The following is a 27,592-nucleotide window of genomic DNA, read 5'->3' on the forward strand; positions in this document are numbered from 1 at the left end:
TCGCGATTTTTTGTTCCGCGATACTGAATCGATTTTAAAATTCTGAGAATCGATTTTTTTATAAATTATTATAATTAACATTTACTGTATTTCACTCACTGAGTCACAGTCCTATTAGTCTGTCTTATTTTTTTTTATAAACACTTAAACTCCTGACCACTAGTTGGCAGTGTACCTGTTATCAGCTCTGTCCCACTCGCAGGCTGCTACCGCGAGACTACAGACTCAGAACAAACAGGAAGGAGAACGTACGCACTCACAGGACAACTCTCGCGGGACCTTGTTCTTTCTCAGCTAGAATAAGTTTTCCCAAGCTTTTAATAGGGAATATCGCGATATATCGTGATATATCGCCAACATGACCGTATCGCGATATATTGCGATATATCGAATCGCCACCCTGGTATCGCGATTCGAATCGCCAAATTATTGGCGATTCACACCCCTACTTACTAACATACATACCTTAGGTCCGGAGTAATGTCCCACCGATGATCTTCTTCTGTCTAGGACATGGAGACCAGCGCTAATGAATATGCAAATACAGCTGACGGGGCCCGCATCCAGCGCGCAATTCAGTGAAGATGGAAAAGGATCTTCGGTGCAACATTACTCCAGACCTAAGGCTGGGTTCACACTACGTTTTGTACTTACGGTTCCCGTATACGGCTGGGAGTAGGGGGGCGGGGCTTAATCGCGGCACCCGCACTCAGCCGTATACGAGAACCATATTTAATGCATGTCTATGAGCCGACCGGAGTGAACCGCAGTCTCCGGTCGGCTGCGTTTTCGGCCGTATGCGGTTTCCTGACCGTTGGCAAAAACGCGGTCGACCACGTTTTTGCCTGCGGTCGGGAAACCGCATACGGCCGAAAACGCAGCCGACCGGAGGCTGCGGTTCACTCCAGTCTGCTCATAGACATGCATTAAATACGGTTTCCGTATATGGCGATTACGCCCCGCCCCCCCTCCTCCCAGCCATATATGGGAACCGCAAGTACAAAACGTAGTGTGAACCTAGCCTAAGGCACATGTGTTAGGCTGCATTCACACCACGTTTTTGCAATACAGTTCCCGTATCAGGTTTTTGATGAACTGATTCCTCAAAACCGGACTAAACTGTATCAAAACGTGTGTACAAGTTTTAATCCGTACATGGTTGAAAACTGTATACGGTTTGAAAAATGATGTTTTCACTCATTATGAATAAAACTTCACTTGTTTAATTGAAATTCCAAGAAAAGCACTGTGCAAAGTCAAAAACCATATGGTGCAAACCGGATGGAACCGTACGCACATATGGTGCTGTATGGTTCCCATTGACTCCCATGTCAAAAAAATAAATAAATACGGTTTAATACAGTTTTTCACCCAGACCAAAAACCGTGGTAGGCTACGGTTTTGGGTACGGGGAAAAAAAAAAAAAAAAGACACGCCCCCTCCCATAGACATGAATGGAGGGGCGTGGTGTAACTAAGGGGCGTGGCCTTGACATCACAATAACAGGCTCCGAGCATTCTGATCAAAATGTTAAGAACGCTGGAGCACAGGAGTACCCCTTTAAGTGTGACCATAATACACAACTATAAAAGGGAAACGCACCTCAAGTACATACAGATATGAGCACTACGTATTCGTCCTGAATGCACAGTACAACTTCTTAGCTGTACACAGGAAGTAATAAGGGTCCACTGTGGTAAATAAGAATTTTTCCTGGTTTCACATGAAAGTCATAGTCCCACTTAAAGAACAACAAAAATAATAATATTTCAACTCACCACTGTATGATGTAGAAGAATGGAGCTCTGTAATGGTTCGGAGAGCAGGGCAGGTAAACAGCGGGCCGGGTCCCGGAAACAGACTTGGCAAAAAAGCAGGGGCCTCCAGCTGCTACAAAATCAGGAAGGTAGATAGTTAAAACTTCACACTTTTTGTAGCATTTCAAACCAGAGGATATCCATATTGAATAAAAATGTATAGGAGAACCGACGTGTTTCGAGCCAACACTGGCTCTTAGTCGTGGCTAAGAGTCAGTGTCGGCTCGAAACACGTCAGTTCTCCTATACATTTTTATTCAATATGGATATCCTCTGGTTTTGTGAAGTTTTAACTGTCTACCTTCCTGATTTTGGAGCAGCTGGAGGCCCCTGCTTTTTTGCCATAGTCCCACTTATGCACAGTGCCACTTCTCCAGCGACCGTAATACAGAATTTCCCTACAGTATGTATGAAAAGTGCTAAGTGAGTGATCATCACTACCTACATAAAAGTGCCAAAACACCTAATAGGAAGGCCAGTCTAACTTTTTGTTGGGTTTGGCCAACTACCTGATGTGTGTCATATCTGAAGGCCAAAGAAGTACCAGCTACTGAGTGTGCATGTGTATATGGGGGGCAGGAAAAACAGCTGTCGACTGACAGTACGTGTATGGAAGGTCCGGGGGCACAGCTGTAGGCCGAGCAGAGCACGTATGTGGGAATCTGAATAACCAAAAAGGTATACGTGCACCTTTAGCCCATAACAAGAGATGCACAAGAACTAGGTCCTGTTCCTTAACCCCTTAAGGACTCAGCCCATTTTTGCCTTAAGGACTCAGACAATTTAATTTTTACGTTTTCATTTTTTCCTCCTCGCCTTCTAAAAATCATAACTCTTTTATATTTTCATCCACAGACTAGTATGAGGGCTTGTTTTTTGCGCGACCAGTTGTCCTTTGTAATGACATAACTCATTATATCATAAAATGTATGGCGCAACCAAAAAACACTATTTTTGTGGGGAAATTAAAAAGAAAAACGCAATTTTGCTAATTTTGGAAGGTTTCGTTTTCACGCCGTACAATTTACGGTAAAAATGATGTGTGTTCTTTACTCTGAGGGTCAATACGATTAAAATGATACCCATTATTACATCCTTTTATATTATTGTTGTGCTTAAAAAAAATCACAAACTTTTTAACCAAATTAGTAAGTTTATAATCCCTTTATTTTGATGACCTCTAACTTTTTTATTTTTCCGTATAAGCGGCGGTATGAGGGCTCATTTTTTGCGCCATGATCTGTACTTTTTTTTGATACCACATTTACATATAAAAAACTTACATTTTATTAAAAAAAAAATTATAAAAAAATTTATTAAAAAAGTAGCAATTTTGGACTTTTATTTTTTTTACGTTCACGCCGTTCACTGTACGGGATCATTAACATTTTATTTTAATAGTTCGGACATTTACGCACACGGCGATACCAAATGTCTATTAAATTAATTTTTTACGCTTTTTAGTGGTAAAATAGGAAAAAACGGACGTTTTACTTTTTTATTGGGGGAGGGGATTTTTCACCTTTTTTTTACTTTTACATTTTTTTTTTTTTTTTTTTACACTTGAATAGTCCCCATAGGGGACTATTCATAGCAATACCATGATTGCTAATACTGATCTGTTCTATGTATAGGACATAGAACAGATCAGTGTTATCGGTCATCTTCTGCTCTGGTCTGCTCGATCACAGACCAGAGCAGGAGACGCCGGGAGCCGGAAGCAGGAAGGAGAGGGGACCTCCGTGCAGCTTTCTGAATGATCGGATACCTGCAGCAGCGCTGCGGGCGATCCGATCATTCATTGAAATCGCGCACTGCCGCAGATGCCGGGATCTGTATTGATCCCGGCACCTGAGGGGTTAATGGCGGACGCCCGCGAGATCGCGGGCATCGGCCATTGCCAGCGGGTCCCTGGCTGCGATCAGCAGCCGGGATCAGCCGAGCATGACACGGGCATCGCTCCGATGCCCGCGGTGATGCACAGGACGTAAATGTACGTCCTGGTGCATTAAGTACCACCGCACCAGGACGTACATTTACGTCCTGCGTCCTTAAGGGGTTAAAGGGGTACTCTGGTGGAATTTTATTTTTATTTTTTTTAAATCACCTGGTGCCAGAAAGTTAAACCAGATTTGTAAATAACTCCTATTAAAAAATCTTTACCCTTCCAGTACTTTTTAGCAGCTGTATGCTACAGAGGAAATTCTTTTCTTTTTGATTTTCTTTGTCTTGTCCACAGTGCTCTCTGCTGACACCTCTGTCCGTGTCCGGAACTGTCCAGAGCAGGATGGGTTTGCTATGGGGATTTTCTCCCGCTCTGGACAGTTCCTGACACGGACAGAGGTGTCAGCAGAGAGCACTGAGGACAAGACAAAAAATAAATTCAAAAAGAGAAGAATTTCCTCTGTAGCATACAGCTGCTAAAAAGTACTGGAAGGGTAAAGATTTTTTTATAGAAGTAATTTACAAATCTGTTTAACTTTCTGGCACCAGTTGATTTTAAAAAAATTTATAAAAAAAAATGTTTTCTACCGGAGTACCCCTTTAAGTAAGGCTCCCTTACTCCCAGGCTCTTTATGTGTGGCCTCCCGCACAGTACCACTTCTTTATTATGCACCAAATTCTAATCCGAGTATCTCTTCTTGTTTATCCTCCATGATTTATACCAAGAGAAATGAATGGGCTTTTGACGGTGAACGAGAGAGCGAGACCCGGGACCTAGTAACGCTCCTGGTTACACCATAGGAGACTGAATACACAACAGTCCATACATTACATTGACTCTTTATAGAATCCCTGGCAAAATCAGCTCTTGGAATTTTTCTCCTCCAACAAAACGCGTTGCGCATTTTAATAGCCGAAAGGGCGGGCATCTATTGTGGCTGACAGATCGCCTCCTTGTAAAGCTGCTCTCCGATACATCCTCCCCGTCTCCTCCATGGAAGCCTCGGTATTAACCTTCTGCTATTTTGTGAACTGAGGCTATGGCTCTAATGCTCGAGTGGTACTACTACTCCCAGCAGGGCAAGAAACACTGAGCAAAACCTTAATGGTCTATTCACACGTATAGTATTCTGGGCAGATTTGACGCGCAGGATTTTCTGCTGCAGATTTCAGTGTAAACTGAACACAGCTTGAAATCCTGCGCAGAATACTGTACGTGTGAATAGACCCTAATGGGATTTGATGTCATTACAACATAATCATTTTAGGACGAAAAGGTCTGCAGGTTTCTGATGTACTTTTTGAAGATCAGAGTTTTCTGCCAGTAAAGGGGAGCATTTAATTTACAGTGACCCCCCCTGACCTACGATCATTTCAACATACGATGCTTTTGTATGTCGGGGCCATCGCATAAACGGCTATCCGGCAGCGCAGACTGCTTCAGCTGCCACCAGATAGCCATTTACGGTGCCCCATGTGGTCCGCTGACGATCACTTACCTGTCCTCGGGGCTCCGGCGCGTCCTCTTCGGGATCCCCTGCATGGTCGGCAGCGCTCTCCATCGTCGTCATCACGTCTCTGCGCACGCCGTCCCGTCATCCAATAGGAGCGGCGTGCGTAACGACATGATGGCGGCGACGGAGAGCGAGGATGCCGGGGAAGCAGAGGCCTTATCGGAGCGTCGGGGACACCCAGGGGACACGGCGACAGCGATGGACGGCGACATCCAGGGCAGCGGTGACGAGCGGTGACGGTCCGGAGCGGCAGGGACACGTGAGTATAACCTCCAATACCAGTGGTCTTCAACCTGCAGACCTTGCAAAACTACAACTCCCAGCATGCCCGGACAGCCGTTGGATGTCCGGGCATGCTGGGTGTTGTAGTTTTGCAACATCTGGAGGTCCGCAGGTTGTAGACCACTGTCCTATACTTTCCATTGCACGGATCCCTCAACATACGATGGTTTCAACAAACGATGGTCCATTTGGAACGGATTACCATCGTATGTTGAAGGACCACTGTGTTTATATTTTTATATATTTATACAAAATACTCTTGTAATGTCCCAGTACAGGATATACTCCTGTACTGCACTTAGGCCCTGTCAGGTTGAGTCCCTTATTGTCCTAGGGGTTCTCCTGCAGTGTCTCCCCCATAGTAGTAAGTCTAATGTTATGTATAGTGTTGTAAATATAATACATAATGTTACGTATAGGTATATAAAGTATAAAGGGCCTTTGGAGGTATCACCTGTTATGTTCACATGACGTGTTATGTTACCCAGAGAGCACCAGTTGACCACCTGACCTGCAGCTTGACCTATGGGCAAATTTTACCACAAGGTGTGTCCCCGAGCTGGAAAAGGTTGGCAAACAATGATCTAACAGCTGAGGTTCTCTATAAGTACCAAGGCAATACTTCTTAGACTGGGAAAGCTGTGTTCTGCTAGGGCTGTCTTATTCCCAGGTTTCTATTCAGCTATGGAAATAAACCAAAAATGGTGGAGTGGTGTTCTAACTGGGGTCAAATGGGATCCATCACGGTATCCGCCATTTTACTGGGAAAAATAGTGCTGTCTGTTGCGCTATGTTACAGGACATAATGGAATAAATAGATGTGTACAAGGACCTACATATCAGTAAGGATTGTCTAGATTGGATACAATTGTAACTAGGGATCGACCGATATTGATTTTTTAGAGCCGATACCAATAACCTGTGAACTTTCAGGCCGATCGCTTATACCGATATTCTGCCACCCGCTTCTCTCCCCCTGCTGTCCTGGGGTCCTGAGTCCAACCCCCGCCGCTGCCCTGTGGCGGCTTTTGCAGGGAGAGACACCGCCGCCGCCACCTGCTTCTCTCCCCCTGCCGGTCCTGAGTCCAACCACCGCCGCTTGCATCCCACTGCCTATCCTCTGGCCAGAGACCGCTGCCACCTGCTTCTCTCCCCCTGCCGGACCTGAGTCCAACCACCGCCGCTTGCCTCCCCCTGCCTATCCTCTGGCCAGAGACCGCCGCCACCTTCTTCTCTCCCCCTGCCGGACCTGAGTCCAACCACCGTCGCTTGCATCCCACTGCCTATCCTCTGGCCAGAGACCGCCGTCGCTGCCCCATTGCCTCCCCCATCCCCAGTTTTATAATTACCTGTTCCTGGGGTCAGCTTTACTTCTGGCTCCGGCGGCGCCCTGAGCCGTCACTGTGGGCCGGGCCACTGACGGTGACGTCCCGTTGAGGACGTCACTCGTCATTGCGCAGCGCACAGCAGAAGCGCAGGAAGTCGCAGAATCCAGAAGTAGCGCGGACTCCCGGAACAGGTAATTATAAAACCGGGGATGGGGGAGGCAATGGGGCAGCGACGGCGGTCTCTGGCCAGAGGATAGGCAGTGGGATGCAAGCGACGGTGGTTGGACTCAGGTCCGGCAGGGGGAGAGAAGAAGGTGGCGGCGGTCTCTGGCCAGAGGATAGGCAGGGGGAGGCAAGCGGCGGTGGTTGGACTCAGGTCCGGCAGGGGGAGAGAAGCAGGTGGCAGCGGTCTCTGGCCAGAGGATAGGCAGTGGGAAGCAAGCGGCGGTGGTTGGACTCAGGACAGGCAGGGGGAGAAATGCGGGCGGCGGTCTCTGGTCCCGCAAAAGCCACTGCAGTTCATCAATTTAAAGTGCCCGCATTATCGGCAAGGTAATTGCCGATACCGATAACTTAGAAAATCGTGAATATCGACCAAACCGATAATCGGTCGATCCCTAATTGTAACAACCCCTCAGCTGTTGCAAGGCCAGGTTCACATTCCAGAATGCTGGACGTATACTTGGTTTTAATTATATAAAAGATCAACCAATGCTGGCACCGGATGGGACACCAGATGCAGTAGACCTACCATCCTGCATCCAGTGTTCCCATCCAAGATGGTGCTTAGGAGAATTAGGTCTGCAAGAGGTTCTTAGGCTCTGGATGTAAACAGCGATGCTACTATTTATTGAAAGCAAGCAGAGATTGAAACAAAAGTATATAGGAAATAAAAATGTATACATATAAATAAATAAAATTATAAAAATCAAAACTTCTGTGGCCCTGGTTGGGGACATCTACAGGTATGGAGTCATAGACCGAGTGTGGGATAGGACGTGACAACCCTTGGGCCATCAGAACATATTCGATTTTTTCCAAATTTTTTGAGTCTTTTTTATTGTTTGTAATTCTGAACATCTACTATCTTGGTAATTATTTTTTTTTCTGGAAGGGATCACAGATACCCAAACACAGATAACATTATACTCAATGCCAGTCAGCTGCCAGCCTGGGCAAGAGCTTAGTAAAGGAGCATGTGACAAGGAAAATGGGTCTGTACATAAGTGTTTCCTAACCAGGGTGCCTCCAGCTGTTGCAAAACTACAATTCCCAGCATGCCCGGACAGCCGTTGGCTGTCCGGGCATGCTGGGAGTTGTAGTTTTGAAACAGCTGGAGGCACCCTGGTTGGGAAACATGCAAGTCCATCAGCTCTCCATTTATTTATCTTGTACTTAAAGCGTACCCGTGAGATCCAACAAAAAACATTTGAATATATCACTCAATACCTAATCCTGACCATGTACATCTAATTTTTATGTGTCTAGCACCTTTTTTACACTTTTAATTTAACTCACTAGTCTGAATTCCTCTCAAAGGGAGGGGGCGTGGCCTCACTGCAGGTCTCCGCCCCCTCCCTAGCATTAGCAAAACTACAACTCCCAGCTTGTCCTCACTGACAGTAGCGGGACACAAGCTGACAGGGGGAGGATTTTTCCTCCAGCTGTGAACCCTGCACTCAGCTGTCAATCAAGGAAATGTGTCCAAGATGCATGGACACAGCAGGACTAGTATGTGTCCAAGCCGACAGGGGGGGGGGGGGGGGCAGTTGTTTGACTGGCTTTTTCAGTATGAAATACTGAACATTTTCTAATGAGAGCAATTGCAACACCTATTGGTTTTGCATGCTTTACAACATATCAAATGTTTTTGAATCTGACAGTGCCCATTTAAAGGGGTACTCCTCCCCTGGCATCTTATCCCCTATCCAAAAGGATAGGGGATAAGATGTCAGATCGCCGCGGTCCCGCTGCTGGGGACCCCGGGGATCGCCACTGCGGCACCCCGCCATCATTACTGCGCAGAGCGAGTTCGCTCTGTGCGTAATGACGGGCGATACAGGGGCCGGAGCTGCGTGAGGTCATGGCTCCACCCCTCATGACATCACGGCCCGTCCCCTTAATGCAAGTCTATGGCAGGGGGTGTGATGTTAGCCACACCCCTCCCATAGACTTGTATTGATGGGGGCGTGCCGTGACGTCACGAGGGGAGGAGCCGTGACGTAACGATGCTCCGGCCCCTGTATCGCCCGTCATTACGTGCAGAGCGATCTCTCTCTGCGCAGTAATGATAGCGGGGTGCTGCAGCAGCGATCCCAGGGGTCCCCAGCAGCGGGACCGCGGCGATCTGACATCTTATCCCCTATCCTTTGGATAGGGGATAAGATGTCTAGGGGCGGAGTACCCCTTTAAGCTTTACAAACCACAACTGTCAACGAACGCCAACACCCAGGAGAGACCACTCGACAGTTGATGGAAGCGTCACCGCCAAATAGTAACAACTGTAGACAGTTTACACAGGGGACAATACGGCACGCCGCATTACCAGAGGTTTACACTTCAGAGACCACTTCCTCAAATTGGGATGAGGGTGGTGTAAAATGAGTGCATTTTAGTTCTGCAAAAAGAGGTGAAAATCCTGAAAAGACAAAAAACTGACAGACACAAAGCCACCAGGATGGCAGCTATGAGCTTAAAGGGGTACTCTGTCCTTAGACATCTTATATCTGATCGCAGGGGTACTGCCGATGGGGACCCCGCGATCTCTGCTGCGGCACCCCAGACGTACGGTGCATGGCACGCCATATATTTGCTTTGCAAAAGGTAAAATCCACCAAGAGTTTTGGATTTTGTTTCTGGAACATCTTAAACAGGTACTGCACCCCTAGACATCTTATCCCCTATCCAGGGCGTGATGTCACGAGGGGGCGGAGCTGTGACTCCATTGATACTCCGTCCCCTGTATCGCCAGTAATCAGCCACCGAGCGATCCTTGGAACAGGGGTGCTGCAAGAGAGATCTGACATCTTCTCCCCTATCCTTTGGTCAGGGTATAAGATGTCTAGGGGCGGAGTACCCCTTTAAGTAACGCTATATTTCCATACATCTGCTCAGTCAATAGAGAATAAAAATAAATAAAAGGAATGAAATCTGCAACAGAAGCCCCTGACCGCGTCCAAATCAGATATGAACTCAGCCCAAGGAATTGTCCAAATCTACATTAAAGTGTAACTCCAATGATGCTGCTGCTGTGGCGGCAGGATTATAGCTGTTTAAATCTTCTGACAACTCCATAGGCCCGAAACTAAAAAGGGATCAGGATTTGCCTGGAGTCCCATGCAAGTCTATGAAAGAAAAAAAAATAATCTGTATCCTGATCGCTGCAGCCTCCGGCTACAAATCTGGCGGCAGATTTAAGCAGATATCCTGCTGCCGGAGTGTGATCGGAGTTACGGGATGGCGGTGACACATCCCGCAAACGATAACGCAGGGACTATAATGGAGAACGCTGGGTTTCTGTTATGTCATCCAGCATATTTTCCTGGATTAAGCCGCTTGCATGCTGCGCTATTTTGTTCTGGATACCTGCCAGATTCTGAGGCTATAACATTGATGTGACCGGGGCCTAGATTAACCCATATAATACCATTGTGTCTAGTCGAGTGTGGCCTCCAGGCTATTACATTTTACCTGCACCGATACATTGTAGCAAATTAACAGGGCAGGAGAGAGAGATTGGTGTGGCTGCCGGACTAAATTCTGTCTTAATAAGGGCCCATGTACTTTGAGTAAGTTCAGCAAGGAATTTCCTCCGCGGATCCGCCCCACGCTTATTTTGAGCAGAATTGAGTCCAAATTAAGAGTCCAAATTAAGAGTCCAAATTAAGAGTCCAAATTAAGAGTCCAAATTAAGAGTCCAAATTAAGAGTCCAAATTAAGAGTCCAAATTAAGAGTCCAAATTAACGAATGGGATTTTCTTAAAAAAAAATAAAAAACTTTCGACGCAATCCGGATCGGTGTTGAAGTTCCGCTATGGTGCGCGCTGGCCAGCAGTATCTCATTGATCTCTGCTGAAAGCAGATTCTGCTTAGAATGGGCAATAACTGTAACAAACCCTCAGCTCTGAGAAGCACCATCTGAAACATCGGCTGTACGGACCGCTTTACATTCTGTAAAAAAAAAAAACCTCAGGATGTCTCAGGTGCATTATGGGTTGTGGTACAGAGAGCGCAGTCTCCGCTTCAGCGTCCGCCGCCTGGACAAGAATGTTCTCTGATTGTGTTCTATGATGTTCTATTGCCCATAGCAACCAGTTACCGGTATGGCGGAATACTTGCTATGGGCAACACCACATTCTACATTTCTTTACAGGATCATTGGTAATGGTCACTGGGGATTGTAGTCCGACAGGTTGCACTTCTATGCGTTTGCCATGGAGAAGCAGCACCCACGGGAACCTACATCTCTCGCAATGCCTCGCAGCGGGGACCGCAGGTTACTCAACTGCTGGAATGAAATTCTTACAACAGATAAATGCGGTGACTCAGTTGCAGCAGCGAACGCTTTATGACTCTTCTTCCTCATTATACCACAAAGCGATCGACTCTTCTTATCTACTCCCAAACGGAATCCATAGACAACAATGACTCTGGAATCCTGCGCCAAGAAATACGTAAATACCATCTTTATCAAGCCAACCGGATACCTGTGCCTTAGGGAGCCGAGACCCCAAGGTCTCCAAACTGCGGACCTCCAGCTGTTGCAAAACTATAACTCCCAGCATGCGTGCATGCTTGGAGTTGTAGTTTTGCAACAGCTGGAGGTCCACAGTTTGAAGACCACTGGCATAGACAGACTACCCAGTCCTTCACATTATGCCTTGTTCACACACACTGTAAAAATTGTTCGTTTCGGGGTAAATTACGACAAACTGTTTTTTTGTTTCAGCCATAAATGGAGTGTGAACATAGTCTGAGAGGCCTGGGAACATTTTACCATCACACAAGACCAAGAGACGCAATGTAATGGTCCCGTGATTTATGGAGATCTATAAAGAGAATATACATTTTTATTTTTTAGAATATATATAGCAAAATCATCTGGACTAATACGGCTACTCCTAACTAATCTCTATAATATATATATTAAGCAAAATCATCGGTAGTTGCAGTATCTTGTAGGGATCGAGCGATTATCGGTATGGCCGATAATCACGATTTTGGGCATTATCGGTATCGGCAATTACCTTGCCGATCAGCCGATAATGCCCGCCTCCCGCACCTCCCCCACCGCACCGCGAAAGCCACCCCCCCACCCCCCCGACCCACCGCGTCGCACCCGCCACCGTGATGCTGGGCGGTATACCGGTATGGATTTTTGCCCATACCGCTATACCGGTCGGGCCCCTCCCCCACCCTCCGAGTCAATAAAAAAAATTAAACTTACCCGTAATGGGGGTGGTCCGGCCATCCATCCTTCCTGTAGTGTCCGGGGGCGTTCCGGGTGGAGGGTGAACCGGTCCGGGCTGTCAATCTTCTCTGGCGGTCATCTTCTCCACTCCGGGCATGCTTCGGCCTAGTACGCTGCATAGACGCCGCTACGCCGTGACGTCAGGTGCGTCGCTGCGCACGGGCGTCACTGCGCAGTGGCGTCTATGCAGCGTAATAGGCCGGAGCCTGCCGGGAGTGGAGAAGATGACCGCCGGAGAAGAAGGACAGCCCAACCGGTTCACTATTCACCCGGAACGCCCACGGACACTACAGGAACGATGGATGGATGGCCCGGACCACCCTGACAGGTAGGGGAGAGAAGCGGGTGGTGGCGGCGGCGGCCTATGGCCCCGCAAAAGCCACTGCAGATCATTGATTTAAAGCGCCCGCTTTAAATCGATGATCTGCAGCGGTGTCGCAGGGGGTTAAATAGCCGATAACTTATACCGGAATATCGGTATAAGTTATCGGCTATCGGCCCTAACCTCCACCGATTATCGGTATCGGTCCTAAAAAAACGATATCGGTCGATCCCCAATATATATATATATATATATATATATATATATATATATATATATATATATATATATATATATATATATACACATATACATATACACACATTTATTTATTTATTTATTTTTTTTATACTTTTTTTGCCACATTTACATGGACACAATCCTTGGAAAGGACCCCGAACATGGCACCTTAAAAATCACAGGATGTGTCCTCTGGGACCCCCTCAGGATCTCCAGTATGAGGGCACTGGCTCTCGCGAATCCTGGAGCGTCAGACATCACATCATTTATTCATTTCTACAGGAGCACCGGATGTGTCCTCCAAGCATGGCTATTGGGTTTCTCCGGCGCTCCCATAGAAAAGAATGGCGCGTCTGTCGAGTCGTGGCCCTGTTCTGGAGATTATGGCGGGTCCCAGCGATGGGATCCCCCCTTAGACCCTTATCTACTATCTTATGTTTATCACCTGACAATCCCTTTAAATTTAAACATGGCGAGGGAAACATTGGCCGGGGGTTCTGAGTCGATGGATTTCACTTCACGTCAATTCCTGACACTTTGTTTTCCCATTGAAGTCAATAGGAGATTTCACAAAGTTTTTCATTTTTTTAGTTTTTTTTCTGTTCAAAATCATGTGGGGTACTACAATCACTAGCATGCTGTTTTAAAAATCCTTTCAAAAACCATGTCAACCATGCAAATTTTTTGAAATTACTTTTTTTTTTTTTTTTTTTTTTTTTTTTAAATCCACACCTAAAATTCCTTGTGTTTAGACATGGATGTTATTCCAAAAGGAAATTAAAAAAATAAAAAAAAATTTATATATATATATATATATATATATATATATATATATATATATATATATAAATAAATAAATAAAATGTTTTTTTTTTTTTTTTTTTTTTTTAAATAATGATAAATTAAAAAAAAAAAAAAAAAAGTTTCTAACCAGTATGAACACGCTTATGGAATCTCTGCCTAGCAACAAGCTGTGGTGGGGTCTCTTGCTCATAATTCTGGGATGGGGGTCCTTTAGGGCTCCACACAGCAGAAACATAAACACCTCGACAGGGCCCATGTCTTAAGACTATAACCAAGAAGGTGGTCTTTGTTGCCCATAGCAACCAGAGTTCTGCAATGACTTATGGTCTCTGACTGGTTGCTATGGACAACATGGAGCCCTTTTAGATGATTTTCATAATGGACATCCTCTCAATGGGGGGGGGGGGGGGGGGGGTCGCCAGATAATGACCTTATTACCCCCAAGCACTCCATGGTGTTTTTTGGGCTAATAACGCTGCGGCCAGATGTTAGTTGGGAGTTAAAAGGGGCCTAAGTCTGCAAACTTTAGACCTCCGGCTGTTGCAAAACTACAACTTCCAGCATGCCCAGACCGTCAATGACTGTCTGGGCATGATGGGAGTTGTAGTTTTGCAACAGCTGGAGGCCCCCAGGTTAAAGATCACTGAAAAAGCTAAAATCGTAAATAAGTATTCTATAATTTCCTCTTCACATATTGCGACACGGTTGTGGTAAGAAGTGATCAAGCAATTAAACACAAAGATGAAGACATCTCTAACAAAAAGTCCTGGAGATCTTAGGGCCACCATTGCAGCCTTAACAAAAAGGGACATGCAGCTTTTTCATGCTCCTGAAAGGCAAAGCTAACTTGGTTATGTAATAATTCAACCCCCTTGCTAATAGTTACGGTATATATATGTAATTGCTATTCAAGATACAAGGAAGCCAAGCAAAAATTCTTCTGGGACTAAAGTGGATCATATAGGTTGTCACCCAGCTTTTTCAATCACCTGAATGGTAAAGCTAACTAAGGTAGTTATGACACTATGCAATCTCTTACTACTATATTAATACATAACTATGCAACACTGCTATCCAAGAAGCTTGTGCAACAAGTCATCTGGGAGACATCCTATTAGTCACCACTCAGCTTTATCAAGTTTCTGAAAGGTGATGCTAACTAGTTATGACACAATGCAATCCCCTACTTCTATATTAATACATAACTATGTAGCACTGCTATCCAAGAAGCCTGTGCAACAAGCCCTCTCAGAGACATCCAAGCAATCCTATTGGTCATCACTGAGCTTTACCAAGCTCCTGAAAAGCAAAGCTAATTATGATGTAATCCCCTACTACATTAATACATAACTATGCAGCACGGCTATTCAAGAAGCTTGTAAAGTCCTCTAGGAGACATGAGATCAATCCTATTGTTCACACAGCTTTATCAAGCTCCTGAAAGGCAAAGCTAACTAGCTATGCAATGCCCTATTACTAATAGCATTACTGAGTAGGCTTGTCCAGCCCTGGTGGCAGCATCATCATCCTCATTCTTCCGGGAAGTGGCCTTTAACATTTTATGGATGGTGACGCCACATGGAACAGTTTAATAGAGGGGGGAAAAAACATGAAAAACAAACAAAAGAATGAAGTAAAAGGAAGAAAAATGTGCAGACTGAAAACAGGGCGTCACTGCAAATGGCCCCCAGGGATCAGCTCCTGCAATCCGAAAAGGAAAGAGAAAGAGAGAGAGTAATGGGGTTAACTGAGCCCAGGCCTGGTCCAAGGGAGGAGGAGAGATGGGGCTTGTTGACATGCAGGATCCCAGCACTTTCCCTGACCTATAAGTGGAACCTCCAGCATTATAGAGCAACATGAGCACATAGGTGTGTGATAACATACATTACAGAGAGCTGTGTTTCCCAACCAGGGTGATTCCAGCTGTTGCAAAACTACCACTCCCAGCATGCCCGGACAGCCAAAAGCTGTCCGGGCATGCTGGGAGTTGTAGTTTTTGCAAGAGAGGCAACCTGGTAGGGAAACACTGCCATACAGGATAGATATAACAAAGTGATACACACACGAGAGAGAGAGAGAGATAATCCGTAGCTACATAGGAGAGATAGCTAATACATAGATATAAAATGATAGATAGTAGTTACCTAGATACATACATAGATGAAAAGGAGATTAGTCATAAATGAGTCCCTATCAGACTGGAAAGGATTACATGGAGTCCAGAAAAAATAGGACTACTTAAAAGACACGTTATTGAAGATAACAGAAAATTGCACGAGACTTGTCAGTAAAAGCAGAAAAAAGGAAGAGACCACTGTGGTACTCGGCAGAAGTGGCCAAAATCATTAACAAAAAAAAAAAAAAAAAAACACAAAAAGCTAGCATTTAGTAATTAAAAAAAAAAAAAAAAACAGCAGTAAAGAAAGGGAAATCTACAAGACTAGGCAGAGAGAGGCCAAGCAAGTTATAAGAACTTCTAAAGCACAGGCAGAAGAAAAACTCTCTCAGTCTGTGAAAAAATGGGATAAGACATTCTTCAGATATATAAATGATAAAGGAAATTAAATCAAGGAATAACTAAATTAAAAAAGGAAGGAAGGTATGTAGAAGAGAATAAAGGGCTAGCCGACTGTCTTAATGAATTCTTCTGTTCAGTTTTTACAGAAGAAAAAGAAGGAAAAGGACCTCCATTAAGAAGGAAGACTAATGAATCGTTTGATGCATGTGTCTTTACAGAGGAAGAGGTTCTACGTTTGCTAACTAAAGTGAAGACAAATAAGTCACAGGGGCCTGATGGGATAAACCCAAAATTATTAAGAGAGCTTAGTGGTGAGCTAGCAAAACCGTTAACAGATTTATTTAACCAATCACTGGTAACAGGAGTCGTCCCGGAAGATTGGAAATTAGCAAATGTCCATTCACAAGAAAGGTAGTAGGGAGGAATCAAGCAACTATAGGCCAGTAAGTCTGACATCAATAGTGGGGAAATTAATGGAAACCCTACTAAATGATAGGATTGTAGAACATCTAAAATCCCATGGATTGCAAGATGAAAAACATGGGTTTACGTCAGGGAGATCATGTCAAACAATTATTTTTTTTTTGATTGGGTGACTAAAATAATAGATGGCAGAGGGGCAGGAGACATCGCATATCTAGATTTTAGTGAGGCTTTTGACACTGTCCCACATAGAAGACTTATCAATAAACTGCAGTCATTGAGCTTGGACTCCCATATTGTTGAGTGGATTAGGCAGTGGCTGAGTGACAGACAACAGAGGGTTGTAGTCAATGGAGAATATTCAGAGCAAGGTCTTGTCACCAATGGGATACCTCAGGGATCTGTACTGGGACCAATATTGTTTAATATCTTCATTAGTGATATTACAGAAGGTCTCGATGGTAAGGTATTGGTCTTTTTGCTGATGACACAAAGATATGTAACAGGGTTGATGTTCCTGGAGGGATCCGCCAAATGGAAAAGAATTTAGGAGAACTAGAAGAATGGTCAGAACTCTGGCAACTGAAATTTAATGTGGATAAGTACAAGATAATGCACCTGGGGCGTAAAAACCCTCAGCAGAGTATAGATTATTTGACACAGCCCTGACCTCAGTATCTGAGGAAAGGGATTTAGGAGAAATTATTTCAGAAGACTTAAAGGTAGGAAGACAATGTAATAGAGCAGCAGGAAATGCTAGCAGAATGCTTGGATGTATAGGGAGAGGTATAAGCAGTAGAGAGAAGTGCTCATGGATGTATAGGGAGAGGTATAAGCAGTAGAGAGAAGTGCTCATGGATGTATAGGGAGAGGTATAAGCAGTAGAGAGAAGTGCTCATGGATGTATAGGGAGAGGTATAAGCAGTAGAAAGAGAGAAGTGCTCATGGATGTATAGGGAGAGGTATAAGCAGTAGAAAGAGAGAAGTACTCATCCCGCTGTACAGAACACTGGTGAGACCTCACTTTGAGTACTGGAGGCCGTATCTCCAGAAGGATATAGATACTCCAGAGAGAGTTCAGAGAAGATACTAAACTAGTACATGGATTGCAGGATAAAACTTACCAGGAAAGGTTAAAGGACCTTAATATGTATAGAAGAAAGAAGAGACAGAGGGGATATGATAGAGACTTTATATATAAAAGGGAATCAACACGGTAAAGGAGGAGAGGAGATTTAAAAGAAAAAACTACAAGAGGACATAGATTTATATTAGAGGGGAAAGGTTTCTTCAGTAATATCAGGAGGTATTACTTTACTGAGAGAGTAATGGATGCATGGAATAGCCTTCCTGCAGAAGTGGTCGCTGCAAATACAGTAAAGGAGTTTAAACATGTATGGGATAAGTATAAGGCTATCCTTCATATAAGATAGAGAAAGGTATAAGGCTATCCTTCATATAAGATAGGGATAAGCATAAGGCTATCCTTCATATAAGATAGGGATAAGCATAAGGCTATCCTTCATATAAGATAGGGATAAGCATAAGGCTATCCTTCATATAAGATAGGGATAAGCATAAGGCTATCCTTCATATAAGATAGGGATAAGCATAAGGCTATCCTTCATATAAGATAGGGATAAGCATAAGGCTATCCTTCATATAAGATAGGGATAAGCATAAGGCTATCCTTCATATAAGATAGGGATAAGCATAAGGCTATCCTTCATATAAGATAGAGAAAGGTATAAGGCTATCCTTCATATAAGATAGGGATAAGCATAAGGCTATCCTTCATATAAGATAGGGATAAGCATAAGGCTATCCTTCATATATGATAGGGATAAACATAAGGCTATCCTTCATATAAGATAGGGATAAGCATAAGGCTATCCTTCCTATAAGATAGAGATAGGCACAAGGCTATCCTTCATATAAGATAGGGATAGGTATAAGGCTATCCTTCATTTAAGATAGGGATAAGCATAAGGCTATCCTTCATATAAGATAGAGATAGGTATAAGGCTATCCTTCGTATAAGATAGAGATAGGTATAAGGCTATCCTTCATATAAGATAGAGATAGGCATAAGGCTATCCTTCATATAAGATAGAGATAGACATAAGGCTATCCTTCATATAAGATAGGGATAGGCATAAGGCTGTCCTTCGTATAAGATAGGGATAGGTATAAGGTTATCCTTCATATAAGATAGGGATAGGTATAAGGTTATCCTTCATATAAGATAGGACCAGGGACTATTGATCGGATTCAGATTATTGGGCAGACTAGATGGGCCAAATGGTTCTTATCTGCCGACACATTCTATGTTTCTATAGATGATACAGACAGATTCCTAAATAGACAAAACGAAATAATAAAAGGGACATAAATCTATCCACTGTATAATACACAGCCGCATCCAGACACATCCTCTACACCAGTGGTTTCCAACCTGCGGACCTCCAGATGTGGCAAGACTACAACTCCCAGCATGCCCGGACAGCCAACGGCTGTCCGGGCATGCTGGGAGTTGTAGTTTTGCCACCACATCTGGAGGCTCGCAGGTTGGAGACCACTGCTCTACACTGTCATACATGCGATAGCGCAGATCTGTTCACAGCCATGATCACTGCTGGACTCTGCACCCCCCACAGGACCAGTTAACCCATTACTCCCCCTGCAGCTCCATGACACGGGCCCCTGCAATACTTGGGAGGTAAACAAGGGGATGGGCAAAATAAATAAAATCACATCAGATCCAGAAATGTTGCGTCTGCTCAGCTGCTTACCCCCGGGTGCAGGGATCCAGGGATCCGGTGATCTGCTGCAAACGACCAAGTATCGGGGGGCAATGGGCTTGAGGTGCAGCAATCCAATGCACTGGGTGGTGATAGGATCCAGGGATCCGGTGATCTAGTGCAGGGATCCAGGGACGGCTTGTTTTCCTCCCTCCAGGGTGGTGTTTATGCGGTCTCGTCCAACAGAAGTTACAATCCAGCTGAGGGAGGGCGAGAGGCGGCTGCAACCACAGCAACAGCCGAATCCTGGCAGCACAGGGAGCTCAGTGCAGCCTCATGGTGGCCCTGCGCCCCCACTAGGGCCCGTGGGGTAGGGTGGGAAGGGGGTATCCAGGAGGGTGTGCTTGCTAGAGCCCTGTGTGATCCGCCATGATGCCTGTGCATAGAGAGAGGGAGGGAGGGAAGCAGCAAGACCGTGCACACAGCAAACCCGGAGTCCTGGGAGCAGCGCCTGTCAATCATTACTCCGGGCCACGCCTCCTGCCTGGTGATCACCCGCACAAGGCCACGCCCCTCCACTCATAAACCCGCACAGGCCGCGCCTCTTCCATGCCAATCCTGCACATGTCACGCCTCCTCTCTGACATTTACCCGCACAGGCCGCGCCCCTTTCCTGGGAATCAATCGCACAAGCCGCGCCCCCCTCTGCAGCAATACCACCGTGCGGTCACTCCAGACCACGCCCCCTCCCTGACAATCATTCACAAATGCCACGCCCCCTCCTCGGCAACAAGCGCGCTGTGCAGTCACTCCAAACCACGCCCCCTCCCTGAAAATCACTCCCAAATGCCGCGCCCCCTCCTCAGCAACAAGCGCGCTGTGCAGTCACTCCAAACCACGCCCCCTCCCTGACAATCACTCACAAATGCCACGCCCCCTCCTCAGCAACAAGCGCGCTGTGCAGTCACTCAAAACCACGCCCCCTCCCTGACAATCACTCACAAATGCCACGCCCCCTCCTCAGCAACAAGCGCGCTGTGCAGTCACTCCAAACCACGCCCCCTCCCTGACAATCACTCACAAATACCACGCCCCCTCCTCAGCAACAAGCGCGCTGTGCAGTCACTCCAGACCGCGCCCCCTCGCTGACAATCACCCGCCTGGACCACGCCCCCTCCATAGCGCGCCAAGCCTTCATTCCCGACCACGCCCCCTCCCCTGGCTCCAGCTGTGCTCCTGTCAATCACTCCTCTGGCCACGCCCCCCGACCCCGGCTGCACTCCCACACATCGCAGGAGGCCAAGCATCCTGTCACAATCCCCGCATTGTTTGCTCCTCTCAGCCCCACACTGGATCCAGTCTATTCTGCCTTATTATTGCCTTGATGTGTGTATTAGGGGATTAACACCCCTGCTGGCAATCAATGGCAATTACAGGTGCGCCCCCTTTCACTCCTGGCAGCACCTGGAACTGCAGGCTGTCTCTATATTCATCCATTGATGCCTTATACTAGTGTTTTCCAAACAGTGTACCTTCAGCTGTTGCAAAACTACAACTCCTAGCATGCCCGGACAGCCTTTGGCTGTCCGGGCATGCTGGGAGTTGTAGTTTTGCAACAGCTGGAGGCACACTCTTTGGAAAGCACTGCTCTATACCATGCATTTAGCTCCATGTGCACAATTATATGTCATAGGACGCATTATAGAAGTTTTTTCCAATCAGCGGCTCTCCAGCTGTTTCAAAACTACAACTCCCAGCATGCCTTGACTGCCTTTCTAAGAATTGTAGGGTGTTTTTTATTTTTATTTAATTTTTTATTTTACAACATGTACGGTCAAACAGATATGTTGTCTTGATTCTTCAGGTCAGTACGATTACAGTGATACCCAACATAGATAGGTATTTTCTATAATTTACTAGTTTTAACCCATTAAAGGGGTACTCCGGTGGAAAACGTATTTTTTTTTTTTTTTTTATCAACTGGTGCCAGAAAGTTAAACAGAATTGTAAACTACTTCTATTAAAAAAATCTTAATCCTTCCAGTACTTATTAGCTGCTGAATACTACAGAGGAAATTCTTTTCTTTTTGGAACACAGAGCTCTCTGCTGACATCACGAGCACAGTGCTCTCTGCTGACATCTCTGTCCATTTTAGGAACTGTCCAGAGTAGGAGAAAATCCCCATAGCAAACATATGCTGCTCTGGACAGTTCCTAAATTGGACAGAGATGTCAGCAGAGAGCACTGTGTTCCAAAAAGAAAAGAATTTCCTCTGTAGTATTCAGCAGCTAATAAGTACTGGAAGGATTAAGATTTTTAAATAGACGTAATTTACAATTCTGTTTAACTTTCTGGCACCAGTTGATTTAAAAAAAAGAGTACCCCTGGGGTTTTTCCGTTTTTGCATTTTCGATTTTTCCTCCTTACCTTTAAAAAATCATAACTCTTTAAATTTTGCACCTAAAAATCCATATGATGGCTTATTTTTTGCACCACCAATTCTTCATTTTACCCAGAAATTGGAAAAAAAATAATAACTGTGAGACAAAATTGAAGAATAAACACAGTTTTGTAACTTTTGGGGGCTTCCGTTTCTACGTAGTACATTTTTCGGTAAAAATGACACCTTATCATTATTCTGTAGGTCCATACGGTTAAAATGATCCCCTACTTATATAGGTTTGATTTTGTCGCACTTCTGGAAAAAATCATAACTACATGCAGGAAAATTTATATGTTTAAAATTCTCATCTTCTGACCCCTATAACTTTTTTATTTTTCCGCGTATGGGGCGGTATGAGGGCTCATTTTTTGCGCCGTGATCTGAAGTTTTTAGCGGTAACATTTTCTGTATTGATTGGAATTTTTGATCACTTTTTATTCATTTTTTCATGATATAAAAAGTGACCAAAAATACACTATTTTGGACTTAGAATTATTTTTTTTTGCCGTACGCCATTGACTGTGCGGTTTAATTAACGATATATTTTTATAATTTGGACATTTCCGCACGCGGCGATACCATATATGTTTATTTTTATTTACACTGTTTGTTTTTTTTTTTTTTTTAATGGGGAAAAAGAGGGTGATTCTTTTACTAGGGAAGGGGTTAAATGATCTTTATTTAAAAAAAATTTTTTTTTACTTTTTCTTTGCATTGTTATAGCTCCCATAGGGGGCTATAACACTGGACACACTGATCTTTTATATTGATCATTGTTATCCCATAGGATAACATTGATCAATGATTCTGCCGCTTGACTGCTCATGTCTGGAGATCGGACACACAAGAGGAAAGTAGGGATCCTCTTGGTGTCCTGCAAGGTGTTTGGGACGCCGCTGTTTCGCTGCAGCGATCCCGAACAGCCCACTGATTAGTTTTCACTTTAGACGCGGCGATCAACTTTGAATGCCGCGTCTAAAGGGTTAATACTGATGCTGATCGTGGTCCAGGCTGTTGCTAGGTGCCGGGCCCGACCCGCTATGGCCCCGTGTTATGGAAAAGGAGAGGACTCAGGACGTACAGGTACGTCCTGGGTCGTTAAGGGGTTAAAGAATTGTAACAAATTTTGATTAAATAAATAAATTGCCTTGTTTTAACCCCTATATAACTTTAATTTTTCACCTATGAAGCTGTGCTGGGCTCATTTTTTCCCGCCGTGATCTGAAGTTTTTATCGGTACCTATTTGGCATAGACCTGACTTTTTGATTGCTTTTTATTCCATGTTTTTTTCTGGGAAGAAATGTGACAAAAAAAACAAAAAAACACAATTTAGAAAAGTGGAATTTATTTATTCTTTTCAATTACACAATTCACCGTTCGGGATCAATATTGTTATATTTTAATGGTTCGGCGATACCAAATATGTAAACATATATACACAGGGTGGGCCATTTCTATGGATACACCTTAATACAATGGGAATGGTTGGTGATATTAACTTCCTGTTTGTGGTACATTAGTATATGTGAGGGGGGGAAACTTTTCAAGATGGGTGGTGATCATGGCGGCCATTTTGAAGTTGGCCATTTTGAATCCAACTTTTGTTTTTTCAATAGGAAGAGGGTCATGTGACACTTCAAACTTAATGGGAATTTCACAAGAAAAACAATGACGTGCTTGGTTTTAACGTAACTTTATTCTTTCATGAGTTATTTACAAGATTCTGACCACTTATAAAATGTGTTCAATGTGCTGCCCATTGTGTTGGATTGTCAATGCCACCCTCTTCTCCCACTCTTCACACACTGATGAAGGTGTATATGTCCTGCATTGATTCATCAGATCTGCGCTCTATTAGTAGAGCCTGCCACAAGCAGACCCTATCAATAGGAAACTCCTGGCATTCACAAAGGCCTAGTCTCAGGCTGCCAGGACAACAGATCAACCTCCCCCACAATCCGCACCCTGGCACCACCAATGACAGGTAAAACACACATTTAGATGCCGCTGTCAGTGTTTTGACAGTGGCTCCTAAACGGTTAATAGCCTGTATTATCAGCGGCCCTCAGCTACGGAAATCCGCCGGGTATGGAGAAGGCTTGAGTACCGAGTCCGCTCCATACACTCATAACGGTGCCATGATGGATCAGATCTGTCATGGGTCGGGGAGGGGTTAAAAGGGTTCTCCGCTTTGGACGATCCCTACTTAGTAGGATCCCTTGACAATTGGCTGATGACAAGGTGTGCCTAAATTAGGACCCTAATTGATAAGCTTTAATCTGCGGGGAAGGCTGGCTATATGTGTTCAGTTTCCCAACAGTGCCCCTACAGGGGAAATGAAATATTACACAGTGTTCATTCATATCAATGGGTTGTCTGAGTAGTGCAGGACTGGAAGGGAAAGAGATGTTCTAATTGTTCTACTTTTTGGCCAAGAGTGGACCCCCCCCCCCCCCCCCACACCCACACACACACTTCCTTCTATACTGTACATGACAATGAGGTCACATGACTCCAATGGCTTCCACAGTCACCAGATCTCATCCAATAGATCACCGCTGGGATGTGATGGAACCGGAGATTCTCATCATGGATGTGCAGCCAACAAATCTACAGCATCTGTGTGATGTCATCATGTCTATATGGAGGAACTGTGTGATGTCATCATGTCTATATGGAGGAACTGTGTGATGTCATCATGTCCATATGGGGGAACTGGGTGATGTCATCATGCCTATATGGAGGAACTGTGTGATGTCATCATGTCCATATGGGGGAACTGTGTGATGTCATCATGTCCATATGGAGGAACTGTGTGATGTCATCATGTCCATATGGGGGAACTGGGTGATGTCATCATGCCTATATGGAGGAACTGTGTGATGTCATCATGTCTATATGGAGGAACTGTGTGATGTCATCATGTCTATATGGAGGAACTGTGTGATGTCATCATGTCCATATGGAGGAACTGTGTGATGTCATCATTTCTATATGGAGGAACTGTGTGATGTCATCATGTCCATATGGAGGAACTGTGTGATGTCATCATGTCTATATGGAGGAACTGTGTGATGTCATCATGTCCATATGGGGGAACTGGGTGATGTCATCATGCCTATATGGAGGAACTGTGTGATGTCATCATGTCTATATGGAGGAACTGTGTGATGTCATCATGTCTATATGGAGGAACTGTGTGATGTCATCATGTCTATATGGAGGAACTGTGTGATGTCATCATGTCCATATGGGGGAACTGGGTGATGTCATCATGCCTATATGGAGGAACTGTGTGATGTCATCATGTCCATATGGGGGAACTGTGTGATGTCATCATGTCCATATGGAGGAACTGTGTGATGTCATCATGTCCATATGGGGGAACTGGGTGATGTCATCATGCCTATATGGAGGAACTGTGTGATGTCATCATGTCTATATGGAGGAACTGTGTGATGTCATCATGTCTATATGGAGGAACTGTGTGATGTCATCATGTCCATATGGAGGAACTGTGTGATGTCATCATTTCTATATGGAGGAACTGTGTGATGTCATCATGTCCATATGGAGGAACTGTGTGATGTCATCATGTCTATATGGAGGAACTGTGTGATGTCATCATGTCCATATGGGGGAACTGGGTGATGTCATCATGCCTATATGGAGGAACTATGTGATGTCATCATGTCTATATGGAGGAACTGTGTGATGTCATCATGTCTATATGGAGGAACTGTGTGATGTCATCATGTCCATATGGAGGAACTGTGTGATGTCATCATTTCTATATGGAGGAACTGTGTGATGTCATCATGTCCATATGGAGGAACTGTGTGATGTCATCATGTCTATATGGAGGAACTGTGTGATGTCATCATGTCCATATGGAGGAACTGTGTGATGTCATCATGTCCATATGGAGGAACTGTGTGATGTCATCATGTCTATATGGAGGAACTGTGTGATGTCATCATATCAATATGGAGGAACTGTGTGATGTCATCATGTCCATATGGAGGAACTGTGTGATGTCATCATGTCTATATGGAGGAACTGTGTGATGTCATCATATCAATATGGAGGAACTGTGCGATGTCATCATGTCCATATGGTGGAACTGTGTGATGCCATCATGTCCATATGGAACTGTGTGATGTCATCATGTCCATATGGAACTATGTGATGTCATCATGTCTATATAGAGGAACTGTGTGATGTCATCATGTCCATATGGAGGAACTGTGTGATGTCATCATGTCCATATGGAGGAACTGTATGAAGTCATCATGTCTTTATGGAGGAACTGTGTGATGTCATCATGTCTATATGGAGGAACTGTGTGATGTCATCATATCAATATGGAGGAACTGTGTGATGTCATCATGTCCATATGGAGGAACTGTGTGATGTCATCATGTCTATATGGATGAACTGTGTGATGTCATCATGTCCATATGGAGGAACTGTGTGATGTCATCATGCCCATATATCGGAACTGTGTGAAGTCATCATGTCCATATGGAGGAACTGTGTGATGTCATCATGTCCATATGGAGGAACTGTGTGATGTCATCATGTCCATATGGAACTGTGTGATGTCATCATGTCCATATGGAGGAACTGTGTGATGTCATCATGTCCATATGGAAGAACTGTGTGATGTCATCATGTCCATATGGAGGAACTGTATGATGTCATCATGTCTTTATGGAGGAACTGTGTGATTTTATCATTTCCATATGGAGGAACTGTGTGATGTTATCATGTCCATATGGAAGAACTGTGTGATGTCATCATGTCCATATGGTGGAACTGTGTGATGTCATCATGTCCATATGGTGGAACTGTGTGATGCCATCATGTCCATATGGAACTGTGTGATGTCATCATGTCCATATGGAACTGTGTGATGTCATCATGTCCATATGGAGGAACTGTGTGATGTCATCATGTCCATATGGTGGAACTGTGTGATGTCATCATGTCCATATGGAGGAACTGTGTGATGTCATCATGCCCATATGGAGGAACTGTGTGATGTCATCATATCCATATGGAGGAACTGTGTAACGTCATCATGTCCATATATCGGAACTGTGTGATGTCATCATGTCCATATGGAGGAACTGTGTGAAGTCATCATGTCCATATGGAACTGTGTGATGTCATCATGTCCATATGGAACTGTGTGATGTTATCATGTCCATATGGAAGAACTGTGTGATGTCATCATGTCCATATGGAGGAACTGTGTGATGTCATCATATCCATATGGAGGAACTGTGTGATGTCATCATGTCCATATGGAGGAACTGTGTGATGCTATCATGTCCATATGGAACTGTGTGATGACATCATGTCCATATGGGACTGTGTGATGTCATCATGTCCATATGGAGGAACTGTGTGATGTCATCATGTCCATATGGAGGAACTGTGTGATGTCATCATGTCCATATGGAGGAACTGTGTGATGTCATCATGTCTATATGGAGGAACTATGTGATGTCATCATTTCCATATGGAGGAACTGTGTGATGTCATCATGTCCATATGGTGGGACTGTGTGATGTCATCATGTCCATATGGAGGAACTGTGTGATGTCATCATGTCCATATGGAGCAACTGTGTGATGTCATCATGTCCATATGAAGGAACTGTGTGATGTCATCATGTCCATATGGAGGAACTGTGTGATGTCATCATGTCCATATGGTGGAACTGTGTGATGTCATCA

The 27,592-nt window shown here is 44.6% G+C and overlaps 1 protein-coding gene across 3 annotated transcripts in view; it reads right to left on the minus strand.

Annotated features, from left to right (window-relative positions):
- Positions 1 to 19,927, minus strand: part of PTPRA (protein tyrosine phosphatase receptor type A) — a 192,976-nt gene extending 173,049 nt beyond the window's left edge. For all 3 annotated transcript variants that reach the window (XM_056553501.1, XM_056553503.1, XM_056553495.1), the window contains exon 1: positions 19,455 to 19,927. The gene's annotated coding sequence lies outside the window, so the exon portion shown is untranslated. The remainder of the gene's footprint in view (positions 1 to 19,454) is intronic.
- Positions 19,928 to 27,592: the final 7,665 nt, after the last annotated feature.

This window comes from Hyla sarda, chromosome 1 (assembly GCF_029499605.1).
Source record: "Hyla sarda isolate aHylSar1 chromosome 1, aHylSar1.hap1, whole genome shotgun sequence".
Classification (NCBI taxonomy): Eukaryota; Metazoa; Chordata; class Amphibia; order Anura; family Hylidae; genus Hyla; species Hyla sarda.